Source organism: Psammomys obesus, unplaced genomic scaffold (genome assembly GCF_907164565.1).
Source record: "Psammomys obesus unplaced genomic scaffold, mPsaObe1.curated_primary_1811, whole genome shotgun sequence".
Taxonomy (NCBI): domain Eukaryota; kingdom Metazoa; phylum Chordata; class Mammalia; order Rodentia; family Muridae; genus Psammomys; species Psammomys obesus.
Window position 1 is genome coordinate 20243127 of NW_026585797.1, and position 15949 is coordinate 20259075.

General features: G+C 43.6%; 1 protein-coding gene across 4 annotated transcripts in view; it reads right to left on the reverse strand.

Annotated features, from left to right (window-relative positions):
• Window positions 1-15949, reverse strand: part of Akap7 (A-kinase anchoring protein 7) — a 128062-nt gene that overhangs the window by 71992 nt on the left and 40121 nt on the right. The gene's annotated exons all lie outside the window — the stretch shown is intronic.

The following is a 15949-nucleotide window of genomic DNA, read 5'->3' on the forward strand; positions in this document are numbered from 1 at the left end:
GAGATTAAAGAGGGCAATCAGGATCAGAATATAATGTGTGAAAAAAATTATTTTCAATTAAAAAACATGAAAAAAAGAAGATAGCTCTATAGTATTTCTTAGAGAAAGTAATACAGTGGGTGTGATAACAAATACGACAGTTACACTTCCAATGACTGCAAACACACAAAACAGACCACCGAACACTGATATGAAGGGAGCCTCTCACACAAATCAAGCCTGTGTTTGCAGACGTGACGCTGCCTCTCAGCAGCCATCTCGGTGATTTCCTTATGCTGTAAGAAAAGACCTGTTGCTCTGCTGCCATCTTTCAAATCTAAAATTTCTCAGCAAGATAAAGTGAAAAACCTTTCCTAAGAAAATAGGAAGCAGGGCTTCGCCTGGTGGGTAAAATGACTTGTTCTGTGAGCATGAAGACCTGAGTTCACTTCCGAACTCAGGTAATAGGCTGGGTGTGGCTGCACATGCCTGGAACCCATGCACTGTGGAGCAGAGGTTCCTCAGAACCTGCCGGCCATCCAGGCAAGCTGAAACAGTCTATAGTGAGAGACCCTGATGCAAGGCAATAGAATGGAGAGTGGTATAGAGAGACCCCAGACATCCTGCTCTGGCCTCACATGTGTGCAAGCCACATAGTCATGTATAACACACACATACAAACGCACACACTACCTGAGCCTTCTGATTGCTCCAGTTTTAAACCTCAGGTGTCCAGGAGGAGAACACCAGACAGAAACTTTCCAGGGTGAGCAAACAAAACCAAAAGGAGAGACCAAGACAGCCAGAATTCAGAGAGCAGAGCGTTTAAGTGTGAGACCCAGTGTGAGGCCAGGCTCCAGGGACCTGCGATGCGTTCCCCAGAATAGTCAGTGTTCAAGGAAGGTACCTGGGGCTGGGGAAGCAGGCATTCCAAAGGATCGGAGGGAGCAGCGTCAGTGTGTACAAGAACCAGAAATGCTGTCAACAGCCACATGGGCAAATCTCCAGGGGGACTTATAAGACATGAAAGTAGAAAGGGGATCATGAAAGGGTGAACAAGGCAGGGTAATGACATATATGTGTCTTGAAGGCAGAAGGGAAACTGTTAGAAGGAAGAGGTGCACTACCTAGAGAGAGGGAGGAGGAGGACAGAGGTGGTGGAGATACCATGACACGGATCTGGCCGCTAACTGTGAAGACAAAACTACACAGCATCTTGAACCAGCAGCTCCACTTTAATAACACAAACACACCAAAAAGAGAAGAAGAAAATGGTACAGAAAAGTCTATGTAAAAAAAATGTCAAAACAACATTCTAAATTTTCACAGGCTGGATAGAACCTCCACCAATAAAAGTATGGCTGATAAATGACCGCGCAGCCATACTGAAAGACCATTACACAGCTGACAAAAAGAATGCGAGCTTCACACAGTGACCTTGTAGAAGCTTAACACTGCTGTCAGTGCACGAGGCACATGCTTAGAACGTGCAAATGGGGAACTGGAGCTATTTTTCACATATGTGAAAAATACATGCTCTTGAATGTCTGTTAATAATACCTCTTCAGTGTCTCTTTATCCAAGAGCAGGTTGAGGGAGGGTTAATACAATTACATAAACATAAAGGATAAAAGCAAAACACGAAAAGCAGAGCAGGATGATGGTAGGGCTGAAGAGATGGCTCAGAGGATAAGAGCACTGTCTGCTCTTCCAGAGGTCTTGAGTTCAAATCCCAGGAATTACATGGTGGCTCACAACCATCACATAATGATATCTGGTGCCCTCTTCTGTCATGCAGGTATACACACAGGCAGAACACTGTCTACATAATAAATTATTAAAAAGAAGAAGAAGAAGAAGAAAGAAAGAAAGAAAGATAGATAGATAGATGGATGTTGGGCCAGCAAGATGTTACCATGCCTGCAGAGACCTGGCCACTGCAAACTCTCCACATATGTGCTGTGACAAGGCCATGTAAGCACGCACGCACACGCACGCGAACACGCACGCGAACACGCACACACACAGAGCTGTAAAAACAAACAATGAAGGATGTTTTCTATGCAACAATGGAGCCAATGGTTTGCTTCAGTTGTAGATGCCAATTTGGCTGGAGACCAGAAGTTGCTAATGATACATATAATATGCTAAACTATCTGGATGAAAACAGAGTTGAGGGTAGCTTCAAATGTGTCTTCCTTAGTGTAAGACTTCAGATTTTTGTCCAGAGAACTTAAAATAAAACAGATGCATGAAAGCATATAATCTTTCCTGAGAAAATAAAGGATTTTGCCATAAAAATAGGCCCAAGTGAAAAATAATAAAAGAATATGGCTATAATTCAGAGATAATAGCAGAGTTTCAAAACAGAAAACACCTTACCACAAAATCACAAAAACACATGTACTAGCGCCAAAATTCTAAGTGCTGGGCCCTGGAGTCTTTGAATTTTATTGTAATCCCAGTGGGGAAACTGGGGGTTAGGGGGCTCAGGATGAACAATTTCATCTTTACTCATCTATATTTTGACTAGAGTGAGCATTCTGAAACTCCAGACAACTGCAATGACCCTTCTCGCCTAGACTATATTTTTCTCGTAGAATGACAATATGATGGGTAGGGGTCTTCAGTCACCATGTGGCATCTGTTGGGACCTATGCCATGCCTGTTTCTACAGCTAGGTCCTCCCTTATTCCCCCACACAAGGGCTCTCTGCAGCATCTGCCCTTCCTCGCACAGCAGAGCAAGCAGCTACAGGCCTGTCTGAGGTCCTTCACTGCCTTCCTGCAACTCTTGAACACAGGGAAAGTAAAGTGTTGTTGACTCAGAGAGCAGGGACAGAACACCCTGGGGCCACCTGGAGGAGGAATGGCATCACACTTTCTTTTCCCGTCTGCTGGCAGCGTCCAGTGCAGGGCAATCTGGCTTTGCTGCCTCGGACATCAGAGGCTCCAGCCTCTTCCTGGCATTCTGCTGTTTTCATCACAAGATGATGGCAGGGAGGAGCCACGCCTTTACTTGGCCTCTAACTAAATCTACAACTGTATCTTGGCTAACATCAGGTGCAGAAAAAAATTCATCGACTGCATCTCTGGAAACCACTTTTCTCTACTGCTTTCACATGAGGGAGTGGGGGAGCGACAGGAGACAGGAGGAGAAACCTCACGCTGCCCAGCTGTGTGTGAAACCCTTCATGTGGCTGTTTGCTTTTTAAATGCTTACTAAATGCTGATGTACGCTGCAATGCGTATTCTGAAAATGTTATGTGGATTTGGGACATGTCTAAAAACCTTCTGTTAGTCATTGGCATTAAATGGCTTTTCTTCCCTCTTCTACAGTAATAAAAAGGTTTGCAACAAAACGCTGAAAGGCTGGGACAACTGTGTGTTAGCTGAGCATAGACTGCAACTCTGGGTGACTGGAGTAGGAGAGGCTAAGTAATCAAGAGGTGCCCCGACTTCTCTGGCACATAAGACATCAAAAACCTCTTCTCCGGACCACTGGGGGCCACAGCTGTCCTCCCTGAAGCCAGGTATCTAACCAGGCATGAGGTTTAGGGCAGGCAGAGCAGACAGCATCATGATGCAATCAACGTATATTCATTACAGTTATGATCCTTTACCTAACTGCACTTTGGTCCTTTCTATATTGATACATTCTCAGCTGTTAGAAGACTAATTGGAGTTTGAAGTATTAGGCTAAATTACACAAAAGTGTTTTGTTTTGTTTTCCTTAAGTCAAAACCACTTGAACACTGGCAAAGCCCCATGGCTTAACCATACCACGGTGGGCTAGTATACTAACTTCTTAAGATTTGACCCATGAGACTAGGCATGATTTGAAGATTGGGATTTCAGTCTTTAAATGTTTAAGAACTATCACCTAGAAGAATTGTCACCCAGGGAGCAGATCCAGCAGGGAGATGTGGGAAAACAGAGCCTCTCGCTGATTTTATTTCCTGAGCCCACAGGCACCGTGCCTCCTGAGGGCCACACACAGGGCTCCCCGTGCTGAGAGCTACCAGAAACTGCAGTGAACAAGGAGAACTCTAGCTAACCAAATCCACACGGAGGCAGGGGCACCTCAGCCACTCTCTGCCATCTGCCTTAGATGTTTACACGTTACCTTATTTGATACAACCACCGAAGACATCTAAAGAAACATTTTTAAACATTTCAGTTTCATCTGGTTTTCACATAATTTCTCTCACAACTCTCTGGGCCTAAAATCTTTGATGATATGTATTCACAACACTCTTAAATGTCACAGAGCACATTTTTAATTTTCATTGGAGTGTTCTCTCTACAGGTTGCATTTTGTAGGTGTACAGAAACGGGGTGGGGAACACGTTTGTTCTGAGAGTGTTTCTTTATGATTTTATTTCTAGTAGGAGCATAATCTATTGCTTAGCCTGGGTATGGCAGACATTACGCATACATCACTTTCGAAATAAAAATTTCTGCTAATGTGAAAATTATGTATCGATGTTCACTTTTATTCTGGAGGGGCGCTCATGAATAATTAAAGAGGCTGTCAATTCTCCTTAGCAAGACAGAAATTCCCTTTGAGCGCTAAATCGAAAATCACACAACAAATATATCAGGCGCCCTTCAGATGTCAACTCTGTGTGCTTCCTAAGTAATACAATTTATCTCAGAGATGAAGATGAAGAGAGTTGCCTGAAGAGCAATTCATTTAAAATATGCTTTATGGGGTGGCAAGATGTCTCAGTGGACCTGCAGGCGTTTTCACCAAGCGTTGACAACTGGAGCTCAAGCTCTGGGACCCACATGGTGGAAAAGACTCCTGCAGGTTGCCCTCATACACACACACACACACACACACACACACACACAAACAAACACAATGTAATCAAATGCTTAAATGCATTTTTATAATACTAGAAGCCCTAGCTGAACCCTGAAACAATTTAGTAGGGAATACTTTGATGAACCTAATAAAAACAGCTGTGTCTGCCTTTTTAGATTTTACATATTTATCTTTATATAGGTCATATTAAAATGGATTCTTTAAAAGTGTGGCAGCAATAAATTTATACTTAAAAGTAAAGAAGTTCCCCACAGAGAACCACCAAACAGAGAGTATACACAGGATGAACCTAGGCCCCAGCACATATGTAATATTTGTACAGCTCGGTCTTCACATGGGATTCCTAACAGCAGGAGCAGGTGTTGTATCTGACTCTGTGGCCACGTTTGGATCCCTTTTCCCTAACTGGGCTGCCTTGCCTAGACACAACAGGAGAAGATGCACCTAGTCCTACTACAGAATTGATATGCCAAGATGGGCTGATATCCATGGGCGGGCCTCCCTTTTCGTGAGCCTCTTCTGAGGAGAAAGAGAAGTTGGGAGCATAGCAAATTCTATCTGTGAGAGAAAGGGACTGGGAAGCTAGGAGGGAGGAAAAGCTGCAATTAAGACATAAAATAGATAATTAATTTTAAAAAAGAAGTCACTAAACATTGTTTAGAAGTAAACTACTAAACTGATTTTAACAGAATCCTATTTTTTTAATTAGGTGCCCATTTTTGCAAACCTCATGCTTCCCGTTCTTCTCTTTTACTGTTTCCTCAAACTCTGAGGCCATCTGTATGACCCTAGTATTGGGGGTCCCTGACAGAAATTCCACACTAAGAATGAACGTAGTCCACCCCAACGGCCCAAGCCTCAGAAAACGACTCCTTTCCCAGGGAAAGAACTATCTCCCCATCGCTGTCTGACAGATATACTGACACACACCGTACCTTCCTAAGTTTTCTTTCATCTTTTCTGTATTTTATAACATTGCTATGCGGAGGCAGATCAGACAGATAAAGAATTTTTCTCTTTCCACAGTTTCATGCAAAACTGAAAGCGCACTCATTTTTATCTGCATGCACTTAACAATGTCGTGTGTGTTGGTGTACATATGAGTATGTGTAGATGATGCAGACATACATACGTAATGTCTTTTCCTCTTAATACATGCCCATTTGAGGTGCAGACACAGGCTTTATGACAAGGGGTCTAATTAAAAAACAAACAAACAAAAAAAAAACATGACAAAGCACAGGGGAACATTATCTGATGGTGTCTCCCAGCTGGAGAACAACTGCTTTGGAGGAGTAAAATTAACAGGGAATAAACATTCTAATATGTCTATGTCAGAACACAAAGTGATGGCTTCATTGTGACATTTTCAGCCTCATTACTTATTGTCCTCTGCTCTCTCTTCCCACCATTTCCCCATCCCACCTTCCTCCTTCCCTCAAGCTGATCCTATTCATCTCCACAAGTCTTCTCTCTCCTTTTCAAATCACACAGAGTCTATTACTGCGGTGGCTTGAATGACAAGTTCTCCCGTGGGCTCATCTACTTCAACAGTCACTCCTGGTTGGTGGCACTGTTGGGGGAGGCTCAGAAGGTACGGCCTCTGTGGAGAAAGTGTGTTGCTGGAGGCAGGCTCTGAGAGTTGAAAGACTTTAGTTCCCTTTTCATGTCACATGTTTGCCATTGAGGACATGAGCTCTCAGCGCCCTGCTTTAGCCACCATGCTGCCTGCTGCCATTTCTGCCTGCCGTGAAGGACTTCTATCCCTCTGGAACCAGACGCCCAAATAAATTCTATCTGTAAGCTCACATGCTTACTTACCCGGCCAATGTCACCTGATAGGGCTGCAAGGAATGAAACTAGGCTGGTTGGAGGGGCCACCAGCAAAACTTAAGCTGTGGCAGTTTTACTGAGAACAATCTTTTTATAGGCAATTGCCAGATTCAATACAGTTGTAGATGCCAGGACACAGTGATATAAGCTATATACAAAGAACACAGATTAATGTCTAAGACCAATTGCCCCTTCTAGCTTCCTTGCTTCCTTGACTACTGAGGGAACATACCGAGAAACACAAAGCAGCCTGAACGCTTCAGCGCCTGAGGGAGTGTATCATTCTCTCAGGAACCAGGTGGCATACTGTGCCCCAGGAGCCGGGGACTCTAACTTGAAAAGCCTATGACACACACCTCTTAAGGCAGCCAGGCAAGGCCAACTCCATGGTTCCCCGTAGCTCCCCCTTTTTATTTTTTATTTTAGGATAAACAAGTCAAACCTCAAAACAGACAAGGAGTAGCCAATAAATCTCAAGGTGGTAATGCTTCCCAATATATTAAAAAAAAAAAAAAAGAACAAGATTCTCAGAGAGATTCCTGTGGACCATACTGTAGAAGTCCAATTAGAGATAGAGACTTAATGAAGAAAAAAAAAAATCCTTGCCAGGTTTTGTGCAGCAATGGAGGAGGGTAATTCATCTAACTCTGAATGCCGGGTGGTAACGTTTCATCACAAAGGCCTGAACATCCTAATAAGATGCACGTGCATGTTCCTCTCTTCCGCTCCACCTGCCCCTCTGCTGTAGGTTTCCTTTGTTATACAAAGCTTTTTCATTTCACTCAATCCCACCCGTCCACTGTGGGGCCTGTTTTCTGTGCTGTTGGAGCCCTTTTCTGAGAGTCCTTACCTGTGTGTAGGTCTTGAAATGTTTTCCCTTATTTTCCTCTAGGCCTTTAGAATTTCAGGTATTCCTTATGCTCTTTGATCCATTCTGATCCTGCACATGAATGCGGCTGTGCTCTTTCACAAGTGGATAGCTAGTTTTCCAAACACCACATCTTTAAGAGGCTCTTTTTCCCAACAGTTTGTTTTTGACACCTTTTCAAATATTAGGCGGTTATACCTATGTGTTTTTCTTCTTTGACCTCCTATTCCAGGGGCCCTCGACCTGTGGGTCATGACCCCCTTGGGGGCTGGACTGCCCTTTCACTTGGATCACATATCTGCTATCCTGCACATCTTATATTTATATTACAATTCATAACCGTAGCGAAATTACAGTTATGAAGTAGCAGAGGAAATAATTCTATGGCTGGGATCACCACAACATGAGGAGCTATATTAAAGGGTCGCAGGATCAGGAAGGGTGAGAACCCCTGTTCTATTCCATTCCACTTACTTCTGCCTCCCCAGAGATGGAATTAAAGGTATATACCACCACTGCCCAGCTAAAAACGAAGTTATTTTTAATGTTATATTAAAATCTCTAGAATTTGTAATTTGTGTAAAGGAAACGTACTGGATAAAGTAATTATACGACAGCCATCACCTATTGCAGTGATAGTTTATACAGACAACTCTCTGTCTCTGTCTCGCTTCAACTCAAAGATTTCAGCTGGGCATCACGACGTACCTACCATAACTGAGGATGCTAAAGCAGCAGGATCTGAATATCAAGTCAGCTTGAGCTAAATGCCAAGACTAAAGACTCTTTTAATAAAAATAAAAATTTTAAAAAAAGATTGTTCCAAATGGAACAGTAGCTTTGTAGCTTTCTTAGCTTGTTAATCAGATGTCTGTGTGACTGACGCCAAGCGTCTTAGCAAAGACTACGGAGACTCACCTGCGTTTTTGAGACAGGTGAGCTGCTACTGAGCTGCCACACAGTGCTTTTAGATTTTCTTCTAAAATCTAAACCAGGGCTTTGTGCACATGCAACAAACACTCTGTGACTGGGCTGAAGAGATGGCTCAGAGGTTAAGCACACTGGTGGCTCTTCCAGAGGTCCCGAGTCCAATCCGCAACCACGTGGTGGCGCACAACCATCTATAGTGAGATCTGGTGCCCTCTTCTGGCATGCAGGTGTACATGCAGGAAGAAATATATATATATATATAATCTTTAAAAAAAGAAATTAAGAGAAACACTCTGTGACTAAGCTACACCCTGAGCCTTAGATTGTTAAAAATGCCATTTTCATTGTTTTTGCTGAAAAACTTAAACATATGAAGGCCAAACCTCATCCTTTCCACACCCAGGTATCTTGCTTTTAATAACGATATAGGCCTCCTATCCGTAAGCAACATTGCTAAAACTTCAAAGAAATAAAAGTGGTAACTGTTTTCTGTCATTCCCAGTGATACTATTCTGAGGAGACCTGTTTCCACTGCCTACACCCATCATTTTTAGGCAGTTTTCACAAGGGATTTGAACTGTGTGTTTCAAAATAAAGGCTGTCATAATGTAGACCAACTTCAATTTTAAAACTTTACACTTCTCATTTAAGACATCGATTACTATGTAAAACTGTCAAACAGAATTTTAAAACATTTCATTCTTAAAAGCAATTCTTGAAAGCTGCAGCTTCCTGTGATGAGCGGCATTCATTCTACCACAGACAGGCACAGAAGAGACGTCAGGTCACACACTGCAAGGCTCAGCTTGCGTTCTTGGACATACGCAGCGCTGATGGTAGAAACCATAACACAGTCTCTCTCAGTCCTTGCGTTACTTACTGCTAAAACAGCTGACAAGAGCCACTTAAGAGCAAAAGGGCTTGTTTTAGCTCACGGTTTGAGGGTTCAGGCATCACAGTGGGGAAGCAGGAGCTGCAGGCAGGCAGTGGTCATGGTGCACAGCTGGGAAGCAGAGAGGTGAATGCCTTTGCTAAGCTGGCATTCTGCTTTTATCCAGTCAAGGGATGGCACCACCCACACTCAGAGGGAGCCATCCCACCTCAATTAGCCCAGGATATAAAATCTCTTACAGGCATGCTGTATTAGTGACTCTTCTGCTACTGTGTTAAAACACAATAACCAAGGCAGCTTACAGAAGGGTTTATCTGAGCTCACCGTTCTGTTACCATCATGGTGTGAAGGCGTGGCCAGCGGGTAGGCAAGTCAGCAGGAACAAGTAAGAGCTCACATAGCTAACCACAGGCAGGCTCATAGAGCAACCTGGGAATGGTGCTAGTGACGAACTTCCTCCAGCAAGGCCACCTCCTAAGCCTCCTCAAACAGCACCACCAACTGATAACCAACTGTCCAAACATATGACTCTATGAGGAACATCCCATTCTAACCACCACATGGGTTCAGAGGTTTGTTCCTTTAGTGATTCTAAGCCTTACCAAGTTGGTCAAAATTAGTCACCTTCTCATCTGCATAGCCATCAAGTTCAAGGGAAAAGTCACGGAGGTTTCTGGTACATCACCTTAGAGTATTCTAGAACTCCTGGATGGACTTAATTCAGGCACAAGTGTAAATGAGAGAAGAGAGCATGCCTAAGGTTAAGTGTTGAATGTTCAGTTATACCTTTATGTCCACAGAACAAACTTTGGCATTGATTTATCTAGTGCAATATATTTATTGAGTTTTACGTGTCTGGCTCTGGGGACAGAGCGATGAAAAATTCCTCCAAAGTAATATTACTTTGGCTGGGAAAGATTCTAACTAGCAGATGCAATATACGATGAGCTCCCTACAGTAGTTGTTTGCGTACACCCACACACACAGAAGACACATGAAAGGAAAGAAATTCCAGTACACGCTGTAATATAGATAAACTTAAGGATGTCATGCTGAGGGAACAGTCCAGTCTGATACTGGAGCTCCAAGCCCATGTGCCGCCTGTGATGCAGGCAGGTAGGCCAGCACCACTACGATGAGCAAGTATGTGGTAGAGAGACGGGAGGGAAAGAGAAGCAGAATGGTTCCTGGTCTATGACTCAAGGGTGGTAAGGAGCAAGCTGATTGTGGGTGTGGGAGACTCCCCTGAGTGACGCAGGAGAGCTGGCCCCATTGGCATGGGTGCAGGAGAGCTGGCAGGCTGACCAACTCAGCTAGCACCCAGGCCCAGCCAGGGCTCTGAGTTGGCCCATCCCAACATGTACCCCATCTGTGAGCTGCTGGAGCATGGGGAAGGGGCCAGTCCTGCAAAGCTGCAGCATCTCCATGACTCAGGGCAAAAGCAGGACACCCGAGAGAGGTCCTGGCGAGGATACACTATTGATGATGTAGCAGAAGCCAGAGACCTTGAACCGGACCAGTGACTCACCTCAACGAACATTTGAAAGTAAAGTATTTGGGCAAAGGGGTACACCATGTGACACACCTTGATACACCAGAGCTTCCATGCTGAGGTTTTATTGTTTTTGTTTTGTTTTGTTTTGTTTCCTTTTGGGGAAAGTTACAAGGGTGGAAAGCAGATATGGAAGGACTGAGAAATGAGTGGGACTGGGGTGCATGATATGAAACTCACAAAGAATTAATTAAAAATTGTATTTTTAAAAAGGCAAATATTGTGTGATTTCTCTCCTATGAGGAAGCAACAGTAACCAGATCCCAGGACACAGAGGTAAAGAGGATGGTTGCCTGGGCCAGTGAGGAAGATATTAATGGATACTGGGTTGCAGCCTTTCTGAATGAAGAAATGTCTAGAGATTGCTTGCACAGTAATATGAACACACTCAACACCGCTGTTGTAGGGTTCTTAAAGATGGTTACGGTAGTAAAATTTATGTGGCTTCGCAGGTGAGAGAAGAGCCCATAGGTGCTGGGAACGAGTGGTTTCAGCCTTCAGCCACCCAGCTAATCCCACCATTCCAGGGAAAGCTCCCAGCTCTGGGAAGACTGATTCCTACCTTTACCCACCAGGCTTTCTCCATCTTCCTGAGGAAAGTTCCCTGGTTCCAGAGACAGAGACTATGAAAGCCAGAAGGGCCTAGACAGATGTCATGCAGACCCTAAGAGAACACAGAGGTCAGTCCATGCTACTATACTTTCAGTCACCAGAGATTGGGGGGGGGGGGGATATTCCATGATAAAAACCAAATTTAAACAATATCTATTCACAATGCCAGCCTAAGAGAAGATACTGGAAGGAAAACTCCAACCAAAGGAAGTAAACTACACCCAAGAAAACACAGGAAATATATCAAGTCCCTGCAAAACCAACAGAAGAGAAACACACAAACCCACACAACCACCAACATCAAAATAGCTAACAATCATTGGTCATTAATATCTCTCAATACCAACAGATTTAATTCCCCAATAAAAAGACAAACAAACAAACAAAAAACCCAGAATAGCTTAAAACAGTCCTATACAATAAAAGAACTTCTGGAGGTATGTCCATCTCTGACTTCAAGCTGTACTACAGAGCAATAGTAATAAAAACTACAGGGTATTGGCATAGAAACGGACTGATTGATCAATGGAATTGAATTGAAGAACCAGAAAGAAATCCACACACCTATAGACACTTGAGTTTTGACAAAGAAGCCAAAATCATACAATGGTTAAAAAAAAAAACATATTCAACAAACAGTGCTCATCCAACTGGATGTCCTGATGTAAAAAAAATGCAAACAGATCCATATTTATCACCCTGAAAAAAACTTAAGTCCAAATGGATCAAAGACCTCAACATAAAACCAGAAACACTATATCTATTAGAAGTGGGAACCACCCTTGAACTCATTGGCAAGGTAGACATCTTCCTGAACAGAATACCAACAGCTCAGGCTCTAAGATCAACAATCAATCAATGGGACCTCATGAAACTGCAAAGCTTCTGTAAGGCAAAGGATACTGTTAAAAAAAAATGGCAGCCTATGAATTAGGAAAAGATCTTTACCAACCCTACATCTGACAAAGGGCTACTATCCAAAATACGTTAAGAACTCAAGATATTAAACACCAACAAACCAAATAACCAATTTAAAAATGGGGCACAGTCACGGTGAATTCTCATGAGAGGAATCTCAAATGGCAGAGAGGCACTTAAATACTCAAAGTCATTAGTCATCACAAAAATGCAAATCAAAACACTTCTGAAATTCCATCTTACACCTGTCAGAATGGCTAAGGTCAAAAACTCAAGTGACAGCACATGCTGTCTAGGATGTGGAGATAGGGGAATATCCCCATTGCTGGTGGGAGTGCAAACTTGTACAACCACTTTGGAAATCAATCTGATGCTTTCTCAGAAAATCGGAAATAGTACTACCTCAAGACCCAGCTATAACACTTCTGGGCATATAGCCAAAAGACACCCCACCATGCCACAAAGACATCTGCTCTGTTCCTAGTAGCTTTATTCATAATAGCCAACCTAGATGTCCCTCAACCAAAGAATGGATAAAGAAAATATGGTTCATTTACATAATGGAATACTATTCAGCTTTAAAAAAAAAAAAAAAAAGGAAATCATGAAATTTGCAAACAGATGGATGGAACTAGAAAGAATCATCCTGAGTGAGGTAACCCAGATCCAGAAAGACAAACATGGTATATACTCACTTATAAGTGGATATTAGCCATACATTACAGGCTAACTATACCACTTACTAATCATGGACCCAAAGAAGCTAAGTAACAAGGATGACCCAAGGGAGGCCCTCCATGAATCTCACTCAGATGGAGAAATAGAATAGACAGTGGAAGAGGAAGTAGAGAGAGTGTGGAGAGGGAAATGGAGGAGCAGGTCTGGGGAGAGTGGAGAGAGGAGGTTTCAGGGCCTGGAGAGAAAAGGGAAACGGAAGGCAGGGGTATCACTGAGACAAGCTGGAGACCTGTGACAGGGTTGGCTACAGGGAGGATATGGGGGTGTCTACAAGATATGCAGAGATAAAGTAGAGACTGAGGGAATGACCCACCAACGCCTGGCCCAACCTGACACCCACCCCATGGGAGAGAGCCAACCCCTGACATCATTAAGAACGCTCTGCTATGTTTACAGACTGGAGCCTAACCTAACCATTCCCTGAGAGGTCCTCCAAGCTGCTGATCAAATCAGATGCTGAGACTCACAAGCATCAGGCGGGGCTCTGGAAGTCCTGTGGAGGAGCGGGAAGGAAGGTTAGAAGGACCTGGAGGGGATGAGAACTCTGCAAGAAGACCAAGAGTCAACAAAGACCCATGGCAGCTTACAGAGACGGAAGCACCAACCAAAGAGCATGCATAGACTTGACCTAGGCCCCTACACATATGTAACCAATGGCATTTTCATCTTCATGTGGGTCCCCTAGGAAGTGGAGCAGGGGTTGCCTATGACATGGACTCTGTTGTCTGCTTTTGATCACTTTGCTCTAGCTGGGCTGCCTTGCCTAGCCTTAGTGGATGAGGAGGAGCTCAGTTCTGATGCTACTTGATATGCTGGGGTGGGCTGGAGTGGGGGGAGCCCCCTTTTCTGAAGACAAGGGGAGGAGGATAGGGTGAAAAGGGTGGGAGGGAGGGACCAGGAGGAGAGGAGGGAGGAGGCTATAATCCGGACATAAAGTAAATATATAAATTAAAAATAAATTTTAAAAAATGAGAAATAAAATAAAAGTAGGTAAATGAAAGAGGAGACAAGGGAAAAGGTTAAGAGAGAAACAAGGGGAAAAAGGAAGCACGGAGGATGACCCACGCAAACAGGCAGAAATGAAACTGAGGAGCTGCTAGTGCCGCTGACTCAGGACAGGGAGACCAAGACAGCCTGGTCTTCGGTACATGAAGGAAATGTGGCAAAGTTGTTGTGACATACCCAAAGAGAGCCTAATGCAGACAGCAGCAGGGTGAGGGGTCAGCAAGACCCTGAGACACCACCAACAGCCTGTATTTGAAAGTCCAAACCTCCATGCTGTAACACAGCAGCCAGGGCAGGCCCAATCAGAAATACACTTTGTCCTCTCCATTTTAAAGGAAAATGACAGTCAAAAAAAGAAAAACCTATTGCTCAGATGCACATCCTAGAAGCATTTTATTTTCTCTATTATGATGAGATAAATGTACTTGGAGTCATTTATCATGCTACCCAAGGGCTCTTTTCTCATTCTGAACAAAAATATGCAAAGGCCATTATAATTTCAACAGGCTAAAGTTTTAGCAATCTCTCAATTTAATAACCTTCTTAACAAAACTGCATTCAGCTTAAAAATGAATAAATTCCACATCCATTTTTATGCAAAAGCTGTTCAGAGCACTTTATCACTGTAAAGGTAAAGAAATTCCTCTTTCTCTTTCTTCATAATCCCTAAGACTACGGGATCATGCTAGGAATTGGTGCTGGTGCTGTTTCACTCTGGAAAACAAGATCAAGGTAGGAAGATGTGACCCAGAGCCCCTGAGGTTAATTAACTGAAGTCTCTCTAGGAGCTGCCACTACAGACCCACAGGTCAGAGAATGCAAAGGTGAGTTCCACCCTTCATCCCGCTAGTACAGAGTAACTGCTCACACTGGAAGAACAGAAATAATTAGCAGCAGCATATCTGCTTGTGGAAGACAGGGACATCATTTACTTTATGTTGAGGTCTCAGAATCCTATAACAAAAGACAAAGTAATGAGAAAAAGCATGCCATTTTATTTATAGAAGTTTTATGTGACTTGGGACCCTTTATAAGAAATTGAGGACTACACTCTTTCCAGCTCCCCCCAAAACCCAGGTAAGCCTGTGTGATTTTTAAAGTAGGTTTGATTAATTGGATATTTAGATAAAAACTGAAGTCTGATGGTGTCAGAACAGAAGAACTGACCAAGGCCTCCTGCCTCCCAGTGTTCCTGTGTCTGCAGAGAAAAGGACACTTTGTGTTGTATGTCTGTCTCTGTGTGTGTGTGTGTGTGTGTGTGTGTGTATGTGGCCTTTTTTTTTTAAAAAAAAATTATTACAGTTTATTCACTTTGTATCCCAGCTGTAGCTCCCTCCTTCCTCCCCTCCCATTCTCACCCTCCCTTACACATCTTCTCCCATGCCCCTTCCCCAGTCCATTGATAGTGGAGGACCTCCTCTCCTTCCATCTGACCCTTAGCCTATCAGGTCTCATCAGGACTGGCTGCATTGTTTTCCTCTGTGGCCTGATAAGGCTGCACCCCCCTCAGGGGGAAATAATCAAAGAGTCAGCCACTGAGTTCATATCAGAGACAGTTCCTGTTCCCCTTACTAGAAAGCCCATTTGGAGACTGAGCTGCCACGGGCTGCCTTTGTACATGGGGTTCTAGATTATCTCCATGAATGATCCTTGGTTGGAGTATCAGTCTCAGAAAATACCCCTACGCCCAGATTTTTTGGTTCAGTTGTTCTCCTGTGAAGCTCCAGACCCTTCCAGGTCTTTCTCTCTCCCCCTTCTTTCACAAGATTTCCTGAACTCTGCCCAAAGTCTG